This window comes from Stenella coeruleoalba (assembly GCF_951394435.1).
Source record: "Stenella coeruleoalba genome assembly, chromosome: 10".
NCBI lineage: Eukaryota > Metazoa > Chordata > Mammalia > Artiodactyla > Delphinidae > Stenella > Stenella coeruleoalba.
In genome coordinates this window covers 51,959,819-51,979,778 of record NC_137156.1, presented here as the reverse complement: position 1 = coordinate 51,979,778, position 19,960 = coordinate 51,959,819, and the positions used below count along the sequence as shown (strand labels likewise).

General features: G+C 41.2%; 1 protein-coding gene across 6 annotated transcripts in view; it reads left to right on the top strand.

Moving 5' to 3' along the window:
• GADL1 (glutamate decarboxylase like 1) overlaps window positions 1-19,960 on the top strand; it is a 687,722-nt gene that overhangs the window by 21,726 nt on the left and 646,036 nt on the right. For all 6 annotated transcript variants that reach the window (XM_079933919.1, XM_079933917.1, XM_079933916.1 and 3 more), the window contains exon 2: window positions 6,892-6,996. The gene's annotated coding sequence lies outside the window, so the exon portion shown is untranslated. The remainder of the gene's footprint in view (window positions 1-6,891; window positions 6,997-19,960) is intronic.

Sequence of the window (19,960 nt, the reverse complement as noted above, 5' to 3'; positions counted from 1 at the left end):
CCAACTAGGATCAGCAGAGCCAAGTAGCCAATCCACAGCTGGGCTGCAGATGTATGAGTGAGCTTAGCTGAGATCAGAAGAACCTGCCCGGCTGACCTGCAGACATGTGAGCAGAATAAAGCATTGTTATTTTAAGCTACTAAATTCTCCTTGAACTACCAGCCTGGAGGCTTAGTGGTTCAGGTAGGAAAGGTTAGGTTCCTGACTTCTTTGGCAAGAGGTAGGCTTGGGCATTAGGCATTGTTGAGAAGGGCGATTTTCCTAAGTTCCTTTAGTTCTTTTTGTAGCATAGCAAATGCTAGTCTTCCTAGAGTTTCCCTTACTTAGTAAAGAAAGAAATATTTATCCCTATTATGGCCTGGCCTTGAGGCTGGAGTTGGGAGGAAGAATATGACACAGGAGAAAGGCTGTCCCTTCTGGTGAGATGTTTTAAGGGCAAAGAGGAGGCAGACAGAGAAAGAGACATTGAGGCAGAAAAGGGAGTTTGTAGGACATGCGGGTCCTGATATTCTCTCTCATGAAGAAGAGGCTCATCATTAGAGGAGACTGTGTAGGTCTGAGGACACCATTGCATTGCCATGAAGACACTTGAGTCCCCTACTCCTTATACCCAAATGCCATTTTGAAAAGGAATGTTTGAACATAGGTGTATTGTATGTATGTGGGGTTGCGGAATGCCATAATAAGAGAGACTGAGAAGGATAGTAGTTACTTCTAGGGGGAGAGAAGGGGTTGTGGTCAGGAAAGGACGCATGAGGGATCTCTGGGGTAGTGGCAGTTTCTATTTCTTGACTGGGTGGTTTTCATAAGAGGTGTTCATGGCCATCTTTAACATGCTCTCATGATTGCAAAGTGGCTGCTGCATCTCATGGAGCATATCCATGCTCCACACAGGGTAAAGCTGAATCTTTTAAAGTGCTATCCTGAACAACCTAATCGAAAAATGGACAGAAAACTTAAACAGACATTTCTCCAAAAAAGACATACAGATGGCCACTAGGCATATGAAAAGATGTTCAACATCACTAATTATTAAAGAAATGCAAATCAAAACTACAATGAGGTACACCTCACACCAGTCAGAATGGCCATCTTTAAAAAGTTTACAAATAACAAGTGCTGGAGAGGGTGTGGAGAAAAGGCAACCCTCCTACACTGTTGGTGGGAATATAAGTTGGGGCAGCCACTATGGAAAACAGTATGGAGGTTCCTCAGAAAACTAAAAATAGAGCTACCATATGATTCAGCAATCCTGCTCCTGGGCGTATATCCAGACAAAACTATAATTCAAAAATATACATGCACCCCTATGTTCATAGCAGCACTATTCACAATAGCCAAGACATGGAAACAACCTAAATGTCCATTGACAGATAAATGGATAAAGAAGATGTGGTACATATACACAGTGGAATATTAGTCATAAAAAAGAATGAAATAATGCCATTTGCAACTAGAGATTTTCATACTAAGTGAAGTAAGTCAAAAAGAGAAAGACAAATACCATGTGATATCACTTATATGTGGAATCTAAAATATGACACAAATGAACTTACCTATGAAACAGAAACAGTATCATGGTAATAGAGAACAGACTTGTGGTTACCAAGGGGTAGGGGCAAGGGATAGATGGGAGTTCGGGGTTAGTAGATGTAAACTATTACATATAGAATGGATAAACAACAAGGTCCTACTGTATAGGTCAGGGAACTATATTCAATATCCTGTGATAAACCATAATGGAAAAGAATATAGAAAAGAATGTATATATGTGTATAACTGAGTCACTTTGCAGTACAGCAGAAATTATTGCAACATTGTAAATCAACTATATTTCAATAAAAAAATAAATTGAAAAAAAGAAAAAGCGCTTTCGTGGAGGTCATAGATGGCAAATTCCATTTATATCTCATTGACCAGGACTGAGTCATGTAGCCATATCCAGTTGCAAGGGAATATAGAGAGGTTAGTACTTTTAAGTGGACACATTGTCAACTTTAAAATACTAGGGTTCCATTGGTCAGAAAGAAGGAATGGACAGATTTGGGGTGGCTATACAAGTTAGGGTAATGTTAGCTGTTTTAACAAGGAAACTCCAAAATTTCAATGGCTTAACACTACAGAATTTTATTTACAGGTCGCTAAAAGTCCAGTGTGGGTATTCCTGGTCAGTGGGCAGCTTTCCATCTTGTTGATCAGCTATGCTCTAGGGCACTGAAATCCTCTTCATTTATTAGACAGATGGGAAGAGAGAATAGAGAAAGTATACAGTGTCTTAGCCACTGAGGCCTAGAAATGACACATCACTTCTGCTCACATTCTATTGGTAAGAATGAGTCACATGGGTCCATCTAAAAGCAAGTGGTTCTGGGAAATGTCGTCCCTGCTTTGGCATCTGCTTCTACTGACAACTCTGTACCTGGAAAGAACACACTGTTTCCCAGTGTATTCTATTTATTTGCCTATGTTGTGTAGACTGGATCATTGATATTTTAAAATTTTATTTATTTATTTTTAATTTATTATTTTTTTGTCCTCACCGTGTGGCCTGTAGGATCTTAGTTCCCCGACCAGGGATTGAACCCAGGCCCCTGGCAGTGGAAGCACGGAGTCCTAACCACTGGACCGCCAGGGAATTCCCTGGGTAATTGTTTTTAGACACTTTTTACTGTAGTACACAATCAGAAAAGTGCATGTATTATAAATGTACAGCCCAGTGCATTTTCTTTTTTTTCCTATTTTATTGAAATATAACTGACATACAGCACTGTGTAAGTTTAAGGTGTACAGCATAATGATTTGACTTACATACATCATGAAATGATCACCACAGTAAGTTTAGTGAACATCCATCATCTCATATAGATACAACATCAAAGAACTAGAAAAATATTTTTTCCTTGTGATGAGAACTTTTGGATTTCCTTTCTTACGTTTCATATGTAATGTAAAACAGTGTTAATTATATTTATCATGTTGTACATTGCATCCCTAGTACTTATTCATCTTATAACTGTAAGTTTGTGCCTTTTGACTGCCTTCATCCAATTCTCCCACCCTCTACCCACTGCCTCCGGTAACTAAAATCTTATCTCTTTCTGTATAAGTTTGTTTGTTTTTGAAGTGTAATTGACCTACAGCACTATGTTAGTTCCTGGTACACAACATAGTGATTCAATATTTCAATACATTTCAAAATGATCACCATGATAAATCTAGTTACCGTCAGTCCAATGCATTTTCACAAACTTAATACACTTGTGTGATGAGCTCCAGATGCAGAAACAGAACATAAACAGCACTGCAGAAGTCCCTTTGGGGAGGATAACTTTTTGATGCATAGGTAGCTGTTGCCATAGTAGACTATCAGGGGTCTCTGCCACAGTCATAAACAGCAGGAATTTATATTTTTCAATTTAACTATGTTGCTTCTTAAGTGCCATATCCATCATCAGTGCAGTTTGGTTGCTGAGTTCTGATAGGAGTTTAAACAAACAGCTCCACATGTGGCTGGCCACAGGTTCCTGATTGGCTGAATTTCTGGTGGTCTGTTGATATTCACAAGGGTGCAGGTAATTTGCAAATAAACAATGTTGTGAATCTTTTCACTTTGTCTAGTACATGAGTGTTTTTGGTTCTAAGTAAATATTGGTGATATTCAGTTTAATGGATCCTACAAATGAAATGCCTGAAACAGAACATTTCTCCTTAAAATATAGCTGACAGGACTTCCCTGGTGGTCCAGTGGGTACGAATCTGCGCTCCCAACGCAGGGGGCCTGGGTTCAATCCCTGGTCGGGACCTAGATCCTGCATGCATGCCGAAACTAAGAGTCCACATGCTGCAACTAAGACCCGGAGCAGCCTAAATAAATAAATATATAAATAAATAAATATTTTAAAAAATAGCTGAAATTGTGGGTACCTCTGTATTGCAGAGTTTATATAAAGGTAAATGAGGTAGGCAAGTATACAGGAGCTGTTCAAGTGTTTCACATGCTTGTGTTAGTCTGGTAGGGTCTTTATTATGGTTTAGTGGTTTTTTTAAATAAATTTATTTATTTTATTTATTTTTGGCTGCATTGGGTCTTTGTTGCTGCACGCAGGCTTTTCTCTAGTTGCGGCGAGCGGGGGCTACTCTTCTTGTGGTGTGCGGGCTTCTCGTTGGGTGGCTTCTCTTGTTGCAGAGCATGGGCTCTAGGCACGCAGGCTTCAGTAGTTGTGGCACTTGGGCTCAGTAGTTGTGGCTCATGGGCTCTAGAGTGCAGGCTCAGTAGTTGTGGCGCACAGGCTTAGTTGCTCCGCGGCATGTGGGATCTTCCCGGACCAGGGTTCAAACCCGTGTCCCCTGCATTGGCAGGCGGATTCTTAACCACTGTGCCACCAGGGAAGCCCTATGGTTTACTTTTAAGGCATAGACTCTTTAACAAGATTCTACCACATGGAGTGCTGGGTGGGCACCATATTTTTCTTTTGCTGGAGTAACCTTTGAGCACATGTATGCAGACACCATGCCCAGTGCTCTGACAGCTGCGTGATGTAGGCACAGAGCAGTGGTTATGAGCACTGGCTTTGGCATTAGAAAGATCTAGATCAAACACCTGGATTTGTCACTTTTTAACTATTTTCACTTGAGCAAACAACCTAACCACTCCTAGCTTCCTTTCCTCTCATAGGATTGTGGCGAGGCTCATCTGAGATAGTGCACGTTATATTCAACCTATTAGATGTTCAGTGAAATGTTTTTGTAGCTCAGACATAGGCTGGGCTCACACTTGACACTGCTCTTTAGCAGCTGGGTGAAATTGTCCTGAACCCTATTTAATAGTTTGTGGAAAGTCCAGTACCCCATCTTATGGACTCTGGCCCTCCCATGCCACTCCATGCTTGTGCTCCATGTAGGCCCTCCAATGCCCTTCACCCTAGAGCTTATCATTTCATTAGCAGACACTAAAAATTGAATATTAGACATCCTTGTACTTAGAAAAAGCTTTGCCCATTTCTGTACCTCAGGTTCCAGCTGCTATCAAAATTCCTTGGCAAGACCACTTGTTCAGTTGTGTAGTTTGTGCACCGCATGAAAGAATCTGGCCAAGAGAGGTGAGTGAAGGTAAAATCCAGCCTGCGATCTGCTTGTCAAGCTGTGAGCCTTACTGAAGGGCTTTGTTTACTCAGAGATGGTCCTTTTCTCTAATTAATACACGCAGATGGGACACTTACAGATACGTCACACAAGCGCCAAGTTGTTTGGTCATTTTACTCTTTTCTGTCCTCTTCTCCTTCCTGCTCTTTATATCCAAGGAGAGATAAAACAAATGCTTTCTATGAGTTCATCTTCCTTTAGCCTAAACCCTTGGGGCCACATATTTGTTTCTCAATTTGGAGATTTTCCGAATGAGAAAGGTACACATGCCCTGTATTATGTAACAGCTTCAGTAGGGTCTGGGAAAGCACTCTGTAATTAAACACATTACTATTTCCTGGCAAAATGCATAAATATTCATGCTAAGTGGGATGGATAAAGAGTATAAATAGTTGAGTCTTGCCACCAAGTGGGTTCAAGTCAGGTCAGATTTTGCTGCCATTGAGTTTGGAAAACACATTCAACTTTCAGAGTCTTTTGGGTTTCAGAATAAGGGATTATGGACCTATATTTTGATATGCAGAGTCATTGGGGTCTCTCCAGTTCCTATGTACAAACCCAGCTCAGGGCCATCTTCTGCCTGTGCAAAACTGTGTTGTAGACTTAAACTCTTGGTTGTAGTCTGATTGGCTAGATTCGATTTCTGGGTTTGTGGGTATAAACTTTGCTGCACTGCTCATTAGAATCATCTGAGGAGCTTTAAAAAATTCTGGTTCCCAGGTTGTACCGCAGACCAATTAAATCAGAATGCCTGGGGGTGGGAGCCACTTTTTAAAGATCTCTAGATAGAATAGACTTGTGGTTGCCAAGGGAAAGGGGAGGTGGGGGAGGGATGGATTGGGAGTTTGGGATTAGCAGATGTAAACTATTATGTATAGAATGGAGATTTTATATATATATATATATGAATAACTTTGCTGTACACCAGAAACTAACACAACATTGTAAATCAACTGTACTTCAATAAAAAAAAAATTAAATAAAGATCTGTAAATGATTCCAACATGAAGCAAAGTCCGGGAACTTCTGGCTTTGGTGAAAAGGCCAAATCATTAAGAAAGATACAGGGGTCTGTTTGCTAATCACAGGGAGGGCTAAGCTGAGGCTGAAACAGGGACTCAGAAGCCGCTTCCTGCATCTGCCCTGCAGGCTGTCACCCTAACAGCAGGGCTTCTGCTCACCCGTCGTTCCACTCTGAAGTCTTTATGCTCTGCATCCCACTTGATCCTATTTTGGTACTAGAAAGCGGGGAGTGTACAAGTGGTCAAAATCATCCAGTAGCCAAAGCCAGCCTGGCAGTTAGGGGTGAGGACACCTCAAGATGTGTAGTAGGGAGGCTTCCCTGGTGGCGCAGTGGTTGAGAGTCCGCCTGCAGATGCAGGGGACACGGGTTCGTGCCCCGGTCCGGGAGGATCCCACGTGCCGCGGAACGGCTGGGCCCGTGAGCCATGGCCGCTGAGCCTGCGCGTCCGGAGCCTGTGCTCCGCAACGGGAGAGACCACAACAGTGAGAGGCCTGCGTACCGCAAAAAAAAAAAAAAAAAAAGATGTGTAGTAGGAGAAGCAGGGCAAGAGATGCATGATGTAGTGTGACCTACTCAGTGGACATTCGCTCCCCTCGCCCTCACTTTCCCACCCTGTTGATGGTGGGCTTGGCTGCGTGACTTTTTTGGCCAGTAGAATGTGAGCAGGTAGGGTATGAACAGAGAACTTAAATGGACTGTGTTACTGGGCTTTCTTATGCTCCTAGATCTGCTGTGAGATGAGAACACCTGGATTCTGCTGCTGCCTCAGCCTGCGGCCTGGGATGGGAGAGCACAGCTTAGGGCCCAGCCAGCCAACTGGGAGTCAAAAGGTAACCATCCCCGAGAATTGGGAGTGACAAAAATACGCGTTTGTTTTTGGAGCTACTGAGTTTGGGGTACTTTGTTATGTGACATCATTGTGACAATAGCTGATTAATACTGAGAGGAACCAGGGGAGCATTCGAGGGTCGTTCCAGCCTCAGCAAAGACATAGGGCCAATCTTAGCGCGTAACAGCCTGGAGCTGGCAGGTAAAAGCAGCCACACTGAGTTGCTAATAAGTATGTCAGCCCTGGATGGGGGTGGGAGGAGGGAAGAGGACTAATTCTGACAGTTTCACATTCAGAACTTGTTTTAAATGACAATGAATCTGGGTAAGCAACAACTCAGCAGCTCCCTTTTATAAAAGCATCTTGTCCCAAACTGCAGCAAGCACACACGCTGGACCAGAAACCAATCAAAATCAGTCACATCTCCAAAGACTGTGAATCACTGTATTGTGCACCTGTATCATATAATATTGTACATCAACTCTACTGCAATAACAAAACACAACAAAACAACTCTAAGAAATATTACTATACCACAGTAATACAACGTACTATACTATACAATCAATATCACAAAAGATTTGCTATAAATTGTGCTAACTTAATTGGGGTGTTTTTTAAAGTTTTCAAATCAATGAAAGAAGGCAATAAAGGATTTGATGGCAAAAAAGTCAGTCACTTCTCAGAAATACTAACCCCCTCATCTGTCCTAAATCTTTCTAGTGCTGTTTTAGTATCAGAGGATGACCCAAAGGGTGGGTGTGCCTTTTATGTCTGTCTTTATAGAAAAGCAAGTCTGACCTTGGCCTCAGGCACAAGAAAAGTAAATAAAAAAAGATTTAAATCAAACAGAACCCCAGAGGCCCTCCCAATCCAGTTCCCATTTTTTTTCCTTCTTAAAAAAAAACTTGTCTTAGTCTAGATTATTGGGAAAGAAATGCACTATTTTTTAATTCGACATTAAAATACTGAATAAGCAAAATGAAAACTTTTAAATTCTACTCTGTTACACAGTATGGTGAAGGATAATTTGGACTGTACAAGATGTAGGTATCAGTGAATAGAAGGATCCTCATGACCCAAGAAATCAGGGAATTGTTGGGTTAAACAACATTTAACAGCTTTCTTTACTGCAGGACTTCTCAGAGCCTTTGCTAGGCCAGAGGATATTTTAAGTCTCTAAGAATAAAACTTTTCCCAAGTTTAGTTGAAAATGAAGCTCCCCTCCCCACCCCCCATTCATCTCTTGGGGTTGTGTGGAAAATGCTTTAGGAGATGTTGTATTAGATAAATTTCTGGGCTTGTAATAATCAGCGACTACGGTGGGTACCCTACTGGAGGGTAGATCCTGATCAGCCTCTGCCGGGTTTCCTAAACCTGAGGTCATCTCTCCATCAAGGGCCATGTCTCTCTCTTCTCTCTTTCCTGGGACAACTCTTTAGAATGCGTGGAACGAAACCGGCAAGATTGTTAATGTCTAGATATTTATAAATATGTAAATATTTCATCACTGCTGCCTTCCTCTGTACAATGCAAGCTCCCTCGTGAAGGTATTTGTACTGACGGAGCTCAAATCCACTGGCACCCCACATCTGTCATTGTCTTTCTCCTGGAATTCAATTGGCAAGAAACACTCATGGGACTGTATTTGTTAGCATTTGAGGAAAGACTCTTTCTCCGAGGGCTCAGGGTCCCAAGGTCTGATTTTATTTTTCTCCTGTGGTTGACAAGAGGGGCTTCTAAGCTGAAGCCCCTTGTGCAGGGCTTGCCACGTCCCCACATGCTGCCCAGCCATGTTTTAGGATTCTGGTTGGTTCTTGTACACGGCGCATCAGAGGCTGGACTGGTGTTCAATCTCGGTTCCTCACACCAATGCTTCTTTCATCACCAGGGCAGTGTTCTTCCCTCTATTCCAAAGATAGGAAGGCTTGCTGGTGCTGGGACCAAGAGCTTATTGGAGGGTGAGATAAAAAGAAAAATTGCAGGAAAAGAATTTTTCCCAGAAAATTTGGGTATTTTCCAAGGTAAAAAAACCACATTTTTGTGTTTTTTTTTTGGTCTCTAGGTCTTTCATTCATAGCCACGTGGAGTCAGGCTTGATAATTTCAGTTACTCAGCACTTTTTAGTGCATGTCAGAATCCAGGAGGTTAGACACGAGAATTCCAAGTAGTTTTGCAAGAAAAGGATGAAGAAAAAAATATCACTTGCCTAAAAATTGAGAGCACTCTGAAGAGGATGCGGATGTCAGATCTTTTGTGTTTTATTTTTTTGCGGTACGTGGGCCTCTCACTGTCGTGGCCTCTTCCGTTGCGGAGCGCAGGCTCCGGACGCGCAGGCTCAGCGGCCGTGGCTTACGGGCCCAGCCGCTCCGCGGCATGTGGAATCTTCCCAGGCCGGGGCACGAACCCGTGTCCCCTGCATCGGCAGGCGGACTCTCAACCACTGCGCCACCAGGGAAGCCCCGGGAAGTCCCTGATGTCAGATCTTTCACTGTGGGCTAGAGCTTTCCATGGTTTGGGGCCATCACATCATTTGTGTTAATGCAAATCCAATCTCTAGGCCACATTTTGCATTTTGTTTCCTTTGCTTTAAATTTGCAGGTCATTTGTGGAATTTGTCATTTTGAGTTTTCGTTTTACTAAAAATTCCCATTGAATCTCTGTAAGAGTGGTTTATTAGAAGGGAAATTACCCTGTGACTTGGAATCCTACCACACATGCCCACAAACAACCCCACTTCCTCTGTTAATATTCCTTGCTGTAAATGGGTGTCCTCGCAGCGGCTCTGGCTCTTTTAATCTACGCAAGAGACCCATTTTCTGCTTCTCACCATGTTTAATTGTAGCAGGTAGCTTCCTTCCCAATGTTCTGAATAACCATCTAACTTTACTTTGATTGGCATTGTCCTCATTTTTCCATTTATTAGCAAGCATATTGGCTCTGCCAGAGTCATGTAATTATCTTTGTGTCTGCCAGATTAGGGCATATGGCATATTATTTTGGGAAGGCAGATAATGCTCCCATTTGGAGCAGTATCCAGGCAGTCTGAACATGCCTTAGAAACGATTTCTGTATAAACTAATTTCCCCTATCAACCGTGTAACGACAGTATATTAATTTTTTGCTCTTTGAGGCATGCAGACTTAACTTGGAGAGGATTTTATAATGGCCTCCCATGATACCATTGGTTCAGCAATTTGAATATCTTAGCCTGGAAGATTTTTTTTTTTTTTTTTTGAAGAAAGCAAGCTGACAATCTGGTGTGCCTCTTAGAAAAAAGCCACCAAATCAACAGCATTGGGTCAAAAGAGAAATACGAGGGTTGTCAGATGCTTTCCACCACTTTCAGAACATCAAACGCTGTGTCTGAGAAGGGGAGATGGTCCATCAGAGGTAAAGACTTCAAAGCATCTGCTGGACATCTCCTGTGGAGTCTAATAGGACTCCTGCCGCTGAATCCCTGGCAAGCACTTTGGAAACTCAGAGATGAGTCCTGAAGATATCTCAACCTGGAAAAAATGGTCATGGACAATAATTTTAAGGGAAAAAAAAATGGAGTTTTTCTTATTCTTTGTTCATTGCAGTGCTATGTTAAAAGAAGATGATCTCTCTAAAGGTAACCAGCCTGCAGTGTTGACTACTTTTGCAGGTTTTCTTGTTAAGGTTTAAGGAACCCTTAGGTCATCTAGAGTAGATGACTTTGATGATGCCCCAGCCTCACACTCCTCACTCCCTGACTTCCATCATCACATCTCCTAAGAGTCATAGAGCAGTGATTCTCAAACTCCAGCTCAGAATTAGCCAGAGGGCTTGTTCAGAGAGAGCGCTTGGTCCCAGTCCCAGAGCTTCTGTGACCTGGAATTCTGTGACCTGGACTGAGGTCAAGAATTAGCACTCTGCCAAGTTCACAGATGACGCTAACCATTCTGTTCTGGCGGCTACCCTGCGAGAACTGTTGGTGTAGGTGGAGGCTATGTGTACAGACTCTGAAGCTGAGCTGCTTGATTTCGTGTATGGGCAGTCATCAATTTTCCAGGTACTGTGTTAACAGAAATATATACACATCAGACCTGTACCCTTGGTATTGTGCACCATGAGGACTGCCTGGGACCTTCAACCCTCTGTGCTTCAGTTTCCTCATCGAGGATGAGCATACTAACAGCTACCCAATACAGTTGTTGGGGGTTAAATGAGACAATACTTGAAAAGTATATAGAATGGTGTCTGACACAGTAAATACAACCAATGAGTAACTATTATAATAAAATTATTATTATTCGAGCAATACTCTTAGAATTGCAGTGTTTCAGACCCTGAAGTGACCTTAGAGATAATGTAGTCTAACTCTTCACCCACCCTCTTTTCTTAGGAAAGGAAAAAGAGTCACAGAGAAGTGGAATAACACACCTAAAGTTCTATGAAGAGCTAAATGGTGCAGCTGTCAATTCTTAATTCAGTACTTTTTCCAGAACATCATGTGATTACTCTACTTTTAGAGATTTGTTCACAAACGATCATTCAGTCTATATTAAAGATGTTTTGATCTTGTTCAGCTAATTTTAAGATCAGAGAGACCTGGGAGATACAGGAACAATGTTGTAATAATTTAATTATGTGTCTGGCTTGAGAACAAGCTCTTTGTACTCAGTCCGTCACTTTGTGTCACAGGGGCCCTGGTATAAGTGTGTTTGGTAGGAAAGACCTGCAATTCACTCTTGTGTGTTATCATTCCAAAGCCTCTTCCCTTAGTCAGCTTAGATACAGTTATTTTATTTTTGTTTCATAAGTGACTGGACTTGTGTGGGGCAAAGTCACTGGTCGTAAAGAAAAATAGGGAACCGAGTCTTCCTTTGACACACAGGAAGTGGATTCTTCAGAATAGTTCCTTAGTTTGCTTCCTCCTCTAGGTATTCACATTGGTATCTAGGGAAAGCTTTGATGTGTGCACTCATTCATTCAACAAATAGTTAATATCATACTGTATGCCAGCTACTCTTGGATGATGGAAAGAACTTTAGACTTTTGCATGCAGGCAGTTTTGGGCTTGATTAATTGCATTCTTGGTTCCACTTGTCTTCTTTTCTGCTTGTCCAGGGCCCCTGGCCTTAGACAATAGGCCAGGGTTACCAGTTCATTGTAGGTGCTCAATAAATAATAGTTGAAAGAATGAATGAAAGATGGAAAATAATTGCAAGGGAGAGGCTGAATTCCCATCCTTGGCCCAGCCTCGGGTCCCAACTTCCCAATTTTGAAGCCTTAGGGAGGGATCTGACATTATTCATAATCTCCACTCCCACCTCATCAATACCATACCAAAAAAATTGGCTTCAGTTTATTTTCAGTGATTGACTCCAAGGACTGCTCTGACCATTTAGGAATGGCTGGGTTATTTGCTAGTGGACCTTTTCCACGTATGGTTTATAACATGTATTTATCCGTTTTAAAGGCTGAGCAAAACACCAGGGCCAGCCAGGATGCTGCACTCACAAACATCAGCTTTCCAGAAAATGAGTCTGCATTGGATATTAGAACTGTTATAATAATAGCCAACAACTATACACCTGTGTTTGGGGACCTGGGTGACAGCCACATGGAAACATTATCAAGCTCTGGGTATTTGAATAGGGGCTGGGGACAGTGCTGTATAGCTCTGTGAGTCATCATCATGCAGCTCAAAACCTTGGACTGTGGATGACATCAGCCTGGGCATGAGTGACTCCTTAAAAAGAACGAAAGAGGGCTTCCCTGGTGGCGCAGTGGTTGAGAGTCTGCCTGCCGATGCAGGGGACACGGGTTCGTGCCCCGGTCCGGGAAGATCCCACATGCCACAGAGCGGCTGGGCCCGTGAGCCATGGCCGCTGAGCCTCCGCGTCCGGAGCCTGTGCTCCGCAATGGGAGAGGCCACAACAGTGAGAGGCCCGCGTACCGAAAGAAAAAAAAAAAGAATGAAAGAGGGAATTCACTGGTGGTCCAGTGGTTAGGACTCCGCGCTCTCACTGCCGAGGGCCTGGGTTCGATCCCTGGTCAGGGAGCTAATATCCCACAAGCTGCCCACTGCAGCCAAAAATAAAAAGAACAAAAGAGTCTCTCTTCAGATAACCGTCAGTTGCCTATTAGGTGTTGTCGATTGGTTAGGCTAATTGGTTGCATATTTCTCTGTAGAGAGATTTCTGAAGTAACCCTGGTTGTAACTTATGTCTGTTATTTATTTATTTTCATTTTCATTTTTTTAAAGATTGTTTTGATGTGGACCATTTCCAAAGTCTTAACTGAATTTGCTACAATATTACTTCTGTTCTACATCTTGGTTCCTTGGCCGCGAGGCATGTGGGATCTCAGCTCCCCAACCGGGAATCGAACCCACACCCCCCTGCAATGGAAGGTGAAGTCCCAACCACTGGACCGCCAGAGAAGTCCCTGTTTTTTAAAATTAAACGTTTTGTTTTAGAATAGCATAGATTTACAGGAAAGTTATGAAGATTGTAGAGAAAGTTCCCATATACCCCATACCAAGTTTCCCCTAATGTTAAGATCTTACCTTACCAGGCGGCATTTGTCACAGCTAAGGAACCAGCACTAGTACGTTACTATTCACGAAACTCCATACTTTATTCAGGTCTCATTACTTTTTCCCATGTCCTTTCTCTTTGCCAGGCTCCCATCCAGGACACCACACTACATTTGGTTGTCATGTCTCTGTAAGCTCCTCTGGGCTGTGACGGTCCTCAGACATTTAGACATTCTTTGTTGGCAGGAGTACTGGCCAGTGCCTGTAGGATGTACTTTGTACTTTGTAGGACGCTCCTCAGTTTGGGTTTGTCTGATGTTTTTCTCATGGCTGGACTAAGGTTATGGTTTTCTTGGGAGGAAGACCACAGAGGTAAACTGCCCTTCTCACCTTATGAGTTAAATGGTCTGTATTTTCAAGATGACTTACCACTGATGATGTCCATCTCGGTCACTTGGCCAAGGCAGTGCTACCAGGCTTCTCCTTGGTGAAGTAACTTTTTTCTCTCTTAACACACTCTACTTGTTGGCAGCAAGTCACTGAATGCAGCCTACACCCAATGGGTGGGGAGTTAAGTTCTATTTCCTTCAAAGAGGAGTATTTACACAAAATATTTGGAATTTTCTGTATGGGGGATCGCCTTTTCTGCTCCATTTTTTAATTTATTCAGTACTTTATTTATAACAGTATGGTCTCATGGACCAAAGTTTATTTTGCACTTTGGATTTTAATTCAATCCTACATTATTTATTCTGTTTCTCAAATTGTCCCTGTTTTGGCCTTTGGGAGCTCTTTCAGGTTGGCTGTTGTGCCCCTTTGACATATCCTCATTATGATTTTGGGGAGCACTTTCTTACTTTCTGGTACGACAAGATGCTCCGGGATCATCTTGTATATTTCCTGCCCCACTCCTAGAATCAACTATATCTCCAAGGAGCTCTGGTTTCTTTTATTGGAAAATGATATTAGAAGCCAAGATTTTTGCACTGGGTGACTTGATGGTGCTTTTAATAGAGTCTCAGCTAGGGAACAACGAGGTGATCATCTGTGAGTTAATTAACATTCTTACATGGCTGTTCCAAGATTTGACAAAGCCAACAAAAATAACTTTAGAACAAGGAATGGCTTCCCTTTAAGAGTAAGCTTTTGGGATATTAGGGTGAGGGGTAGTTACTTGTTTGGTGTAATAGGAAAAGTCCTTTATTAAGCAATATTTTTTAAGGAGTGATGTTATTATTTTTTTCATTGTTCCAGTCTCAAAATCTTACATGCATTTCTTCGTTTTTAATTGAAGTATAGTTGACTTACAATGTTATGTTAATTTCTGCTGTTCAACAAAGTGACACAGTTTTATATATATATATATATATATATATATATATATATATACACACACACACACATTGTTTTTCATATTCTTTTCCATTATGGTTTATCACAGGATATTGAATATAGTTCTCTGTGCTATACAATAGGACCTTGTTGTTTATCCATTCTATATAAAATAGTTTTGCATCTGCTATCCCAAACTCCCAATCCGTCCCTCCTCTCTCCCTCCCCTTGGCAACCACAAGTCTGTTCTCTATGTCTGTGAATCTGTTTCTATTTTGTAGATAAGTTCATTTGTGTCATATTTTATAGATTCCATATATAAGTGATATCACATGATATTTGTCTATCTATTTCTGACTTACTTCACTTAGTATGATAATCTCTAGTTGCATCCATGTTGCTGCAAATGGCATGATTTCGTTCTTTTTTATGGCTGAGTAGTATTCCATTGTATATATGTACCACATCTTCTTTACCCATCTACCTGTCAATGGATGTTTAGGTTGTTTCCATGTCTTGGCTATTGTAAACAGAGGTGCTATGAATGTTGGGGTGCATGTATCTTTTCGAATTAGAGTTTTCTCAGGATATATGCCCAGGAGTGGGATTGCTGGATCATATGGCAACTCTATTTTTAGTTTTTGAGGAACCTCCATACTGTTTTTCATAGTTAGTCCTCAAAATCTTGACTGTAATCATCATGATGGGCCATCTCATTCTGCTGTCTCTTTATACCAGTACCTGGTGGGGCATTTTTATCTTGGGACTTGGAACAAATTACAGAAGGATTAGTTTGCAATGACTAAAGACTTATATGACCACATCTTTCTCTCCTCCCTGTGTTTCCCTAGCACTAACTCTCATCACCCAAGTTCATATGTCTCATATTGATGGAGTCTAAGGTGGACTGGAGCAAAGATGAATTTTTGATTTAATTTGTTATTTAAAACATTTTTATATTCAGGCCAACACAGACACATGCAACACTGGAATGAATTTTAAAGATAAATATTGAGGCTTCAAAAAATTTTTTTTCAAATTTGCTAAACAATCTAAAGGGCTATGGGTCTATACAATGGACAATTCAGCAGTAAAAAATTAAGTACTGTTATAGGCTACAGTATGGATAATCCTCAAAAAGATTATACTCAATGAAAAAAGCCAGATGAAAAAGACCACATATTGTATGATTCCAATTATATGAAATGTTCAGAGTTGGCAAATCTACAGAGACAGGGGATGGTGATGGGAGTAGGGATTAACTGTAAGTAGACATGAGGGATCGTATTGGAGTAATAGAAATGTTCTAAAACTGGATTATGGTGATGGTTGTAGAACTCAGTGAGTTCATTGAATTTATTAAAAATCATTGAATTGTAAATTTAACAGGTGAATCTTCTCAGTAAAGTTGTTTACAAAAAAACGGAAGATAAGGAAGACAGAAAGAGAAAATGGTATGGCTCCTAGAACCTCTGGAGGTGTGAGCTTAGCTATTAAGGGTACTTGCTGGAAAAGTTTTGAGTGTAACTGTAAAGTAACTTAGGAGTGCCTAGTCCCTGCAACGTGAAAGAACCTAACAAGGAATGTGTATTTTACTTACTGCAAAAAAGAGCATAATTTATTTAAAATAATTATGAATTCTATACAATAGATTCTTATATCCATTTTCAGTACATTCTCGTGAAGGAACTGGTGATAAATCCGAACCAGATAAGACTGATCTGTCTTCTGAAAGGGACTAGATAGTGCATTTCAAATTTTTATATGCATAGAATCACCTGGGGGTCTTGCTAAAATGCAGATTCAGATTAAGCAGGTCTGGAGTGCCACCTGAGATTCTGCATTTTAAGAGGCTCCAGAGGGATGCTCGTGCTACGGTTGGTCCATGGATCACACTTTGAGTAGCAAGAGACTAGAGCATAGTGGCAAGGGCTAAGGATTTGCAAACAGATGGAGATGGATTCAAATCTGGACTCTGCTACTCACTTGCAGTGTGATTTTGTGCAAGTTGCTTGAAGTCTGGATGCCTCAGTTTTGTCTTACCTCACAGGGCTGTTGTGAGGATCAAATGCATATAAAACACTTAGGAATAGTCCTGGGCACACAGTGACTGCTCAAGATAGTTGTCAATATTACTCATTATTCCACTGCTGACCATAATCCTCTTCCCTTTGTTTCTTTTGACACTGCTTACTGGAGACCCTTTGCTCTGTCTTGGTTTTGTGTTAGATTATTTTATTTTTTTCTTTCTTTCTTCTCTCTCTTTTTAATATCAAAGCACTTATTTATTAAAGTTTATGGAAAGTTGCCCATGTCTGTTTATGTGCTTCCAGAAGGTTCACTTACGTACCCGCTCTTGACTTAAGAGGTTTGCTTTCCTCCTGTATTATATACAAAATGCCTGGCCATAAATTATTTGTTACTCAGAAATGGCTTTTATCAGGTTGGAGCTGAGACTCTTCCGGTCTGCTGTCTGTCCTGTTTGTGGGCTGTGGAGTAGTGAGGAGTTTTTCAGCTGTTCTCCCTCTTTTTTTTTTTTTTTTTTTTTTAAGAATAATTTCCTGATTAGAGTTTGAGCCGAAAATGGAATCTTCCCTTTGTTGAGTAGAAAAATCCTGGAAACCAAGACAATTCCTGTAAAACAATATTAAACATCTCCCCGACTCCACCCCACCACCCCACCTGTACCAGTTCAGAGGATATCCCTGTTTAATAATTCTATTTTCAATATTGCCTCACATGCAAGTGCATTTGTGTAGAGAGACCAACGCTTTTGTCTTGATGGAATGGTTCCACCAAGCGCCATCTTGCTTGTGTCTCCAGGTCACATAAAGAGTTGATTATTAAATAATTTTCCTTTTTTTTTTTCTTTTTGGCCATGCTATGTGGCTTGTGGGATCTTAGTTCCCCAACCAGGGATTGAACCCGTGCCCTCAGCAGTGAAAGCGCCAAGTCCTAACCACTGAACTGCCAGGAAAGTCCCTATAAGATATTTAGATGGACTATATTGTACCATCTCTAAGGGGTGTGTGTGTGTGTTTGTGTGTGTGTTTTATTCAGAGGTACCCACAAGAGACTAGGCCACCACAAGAAACCAAAGGAGGCACATCTTCACTTTACACTGGTGCTAGAACTTGAGGAAATCTAAACTTGGAATGCAAAATCCCAGGCTGCTGAAATCCCTGTAGTGTTCTTTTAGATTCCAGAATGATTAACTTATGCTTTAGTAAAAGTACAGCTAGGGGATATTTTTCAAAAATCCATTTCATTGAGGTATCACTATATCATTAAATGCGTGCATTCGGTGTGTAGAATTCATGAAGCTTGACAAATGTGTGTACTCACGTAATCACCACTACAGTCAACATATGGAACATTTCCGCCACTGATGAAGGATTCTTGATCCCTGTAAACTCCTCTGGGAGGGGAAGTGTGAGGCCTGCGGGTAGGAAGTGGGCGCTCGTAAAAGAGGGAGGGAAGTCATATTTTGATGAAGGACTATGGGAAGTGGTTTCATCAACTAGAGGAGGATGTGATGGTCGTGGACCGCAGGAGAAGAAAATGAGCTGGGAACTAGAGTTTCCCCTGAGAAGGTCCCAAGTGAAGTCTTCCCATGTTTTTCTTTTCCTATTTTACTCTAAGTCATATTTAGTATTCTGTGTTGTGTCACCAAATCTTTTACAAAGGCACAGACTCTGTTAGTGGTGTTGGCAGGTGTCAAGAGGCAGAGAGCAAATGGAAACTCCACCAGCTCTGCATCACACCTTGGCTGAGGCCAGCGAGACAGAGGCTACACCTCTTCAGGATGAACAAGGGCCTGGGAGGTCCTGGAATGACCAGGCACAAAGAAATGATGGCTTGAGATGGACTGAGAATGGTGAGGAGGGAGGACGTGATGAAAACAACAGCTGCAGCTTAGACTGATTCAGAAGCAGATATGAGATGAGTTCGATAGAGGAAACCCTTAAAATAGGGTTGTCAGATTTAGCAAATAAAAATTAAGATGCCCAGTTAAATTTGAATTTCAGATAAACAATGAATAATTTTAGGATAAGTGTGTCCATTGCAATATTTGAACATATTATTTGAAAAAAATTTGTTCTTTATTTGAAATTCAAGTTTAACTGGTCATCTTGTATTTTATCTGAAGACCCTACCTTAAAAGAAAGGAAGACCAATAACTGGATTGCAAAGTTAACCACTTAATCAAAATGACTAAAAGTGAAGTATGAAAAATAAGAATCCATATCTTCGGGAGGTTTGAATAAAGAGTGATATGTGTGTATATATATGTGTATATATACATACACATTAAAATGATCAAAGAAGATTAAAATGGAAAGACCAGGGCTTCCCTGATGGCGCAGTGGTTGACAGTCCGCCTGCCGATGCAGGGGACACGTGTTTGTGCCCCGGTCCGGGAAGATCCCACATGCCGCGGAGCAGCTGGGCCCATGAGCCATGGCCGCTGAGCCTGCGCGTCCGGAGCCTGTGCTCCGCAACGGGAGAGGCCACAACAGTGAGAGGCCCGCGTACTGCACAAAAAAAAAAAAAAAAAAGGAAAGACCAATATATATTTTTGGACTTGAACATAAAGTGAACTTGATATTTTATTTATTTGATTTGAATCTGTTTTCTAGGGAACTAAATATGTTTTTTATTTTTAGTTCCAAACTGGTTTAGTTTTTCTTTTTGGTTTAGTTTTTAAAAGTCTTTTTGAGTGGGTTATGGTTTCCTTAGAGACTTTTGAACTGGGCACCATTTCAACAAGAACAATTTTGTATCTGTGGGCATTTGTTGATAGAGATTGGGTCACAGAAGCCAATGACCTTTTTTCTTTCTTTTTTTTCCTATTGGTTTATTTATTTGTTTGTTGTTTAGTTTGCTCCTTATTTTATTTTTCTTGAAGTACAGTTGCTTTACAATATTCTGTTAGTATTAGGTGTACAGTGTAGTGATTCAGCACTTTAAAGGATTATATTCCATTAAAAGTTATTATAAAATAATGGCTATAATTTCCTGTGCTGTACAATATAACCTTGTTTATGTATCTTATACATAGTATCAATAGTCTGTATCTCTTTAATCCCATACCCCATCTAGCTTTTCACCATTGAGTATGCTG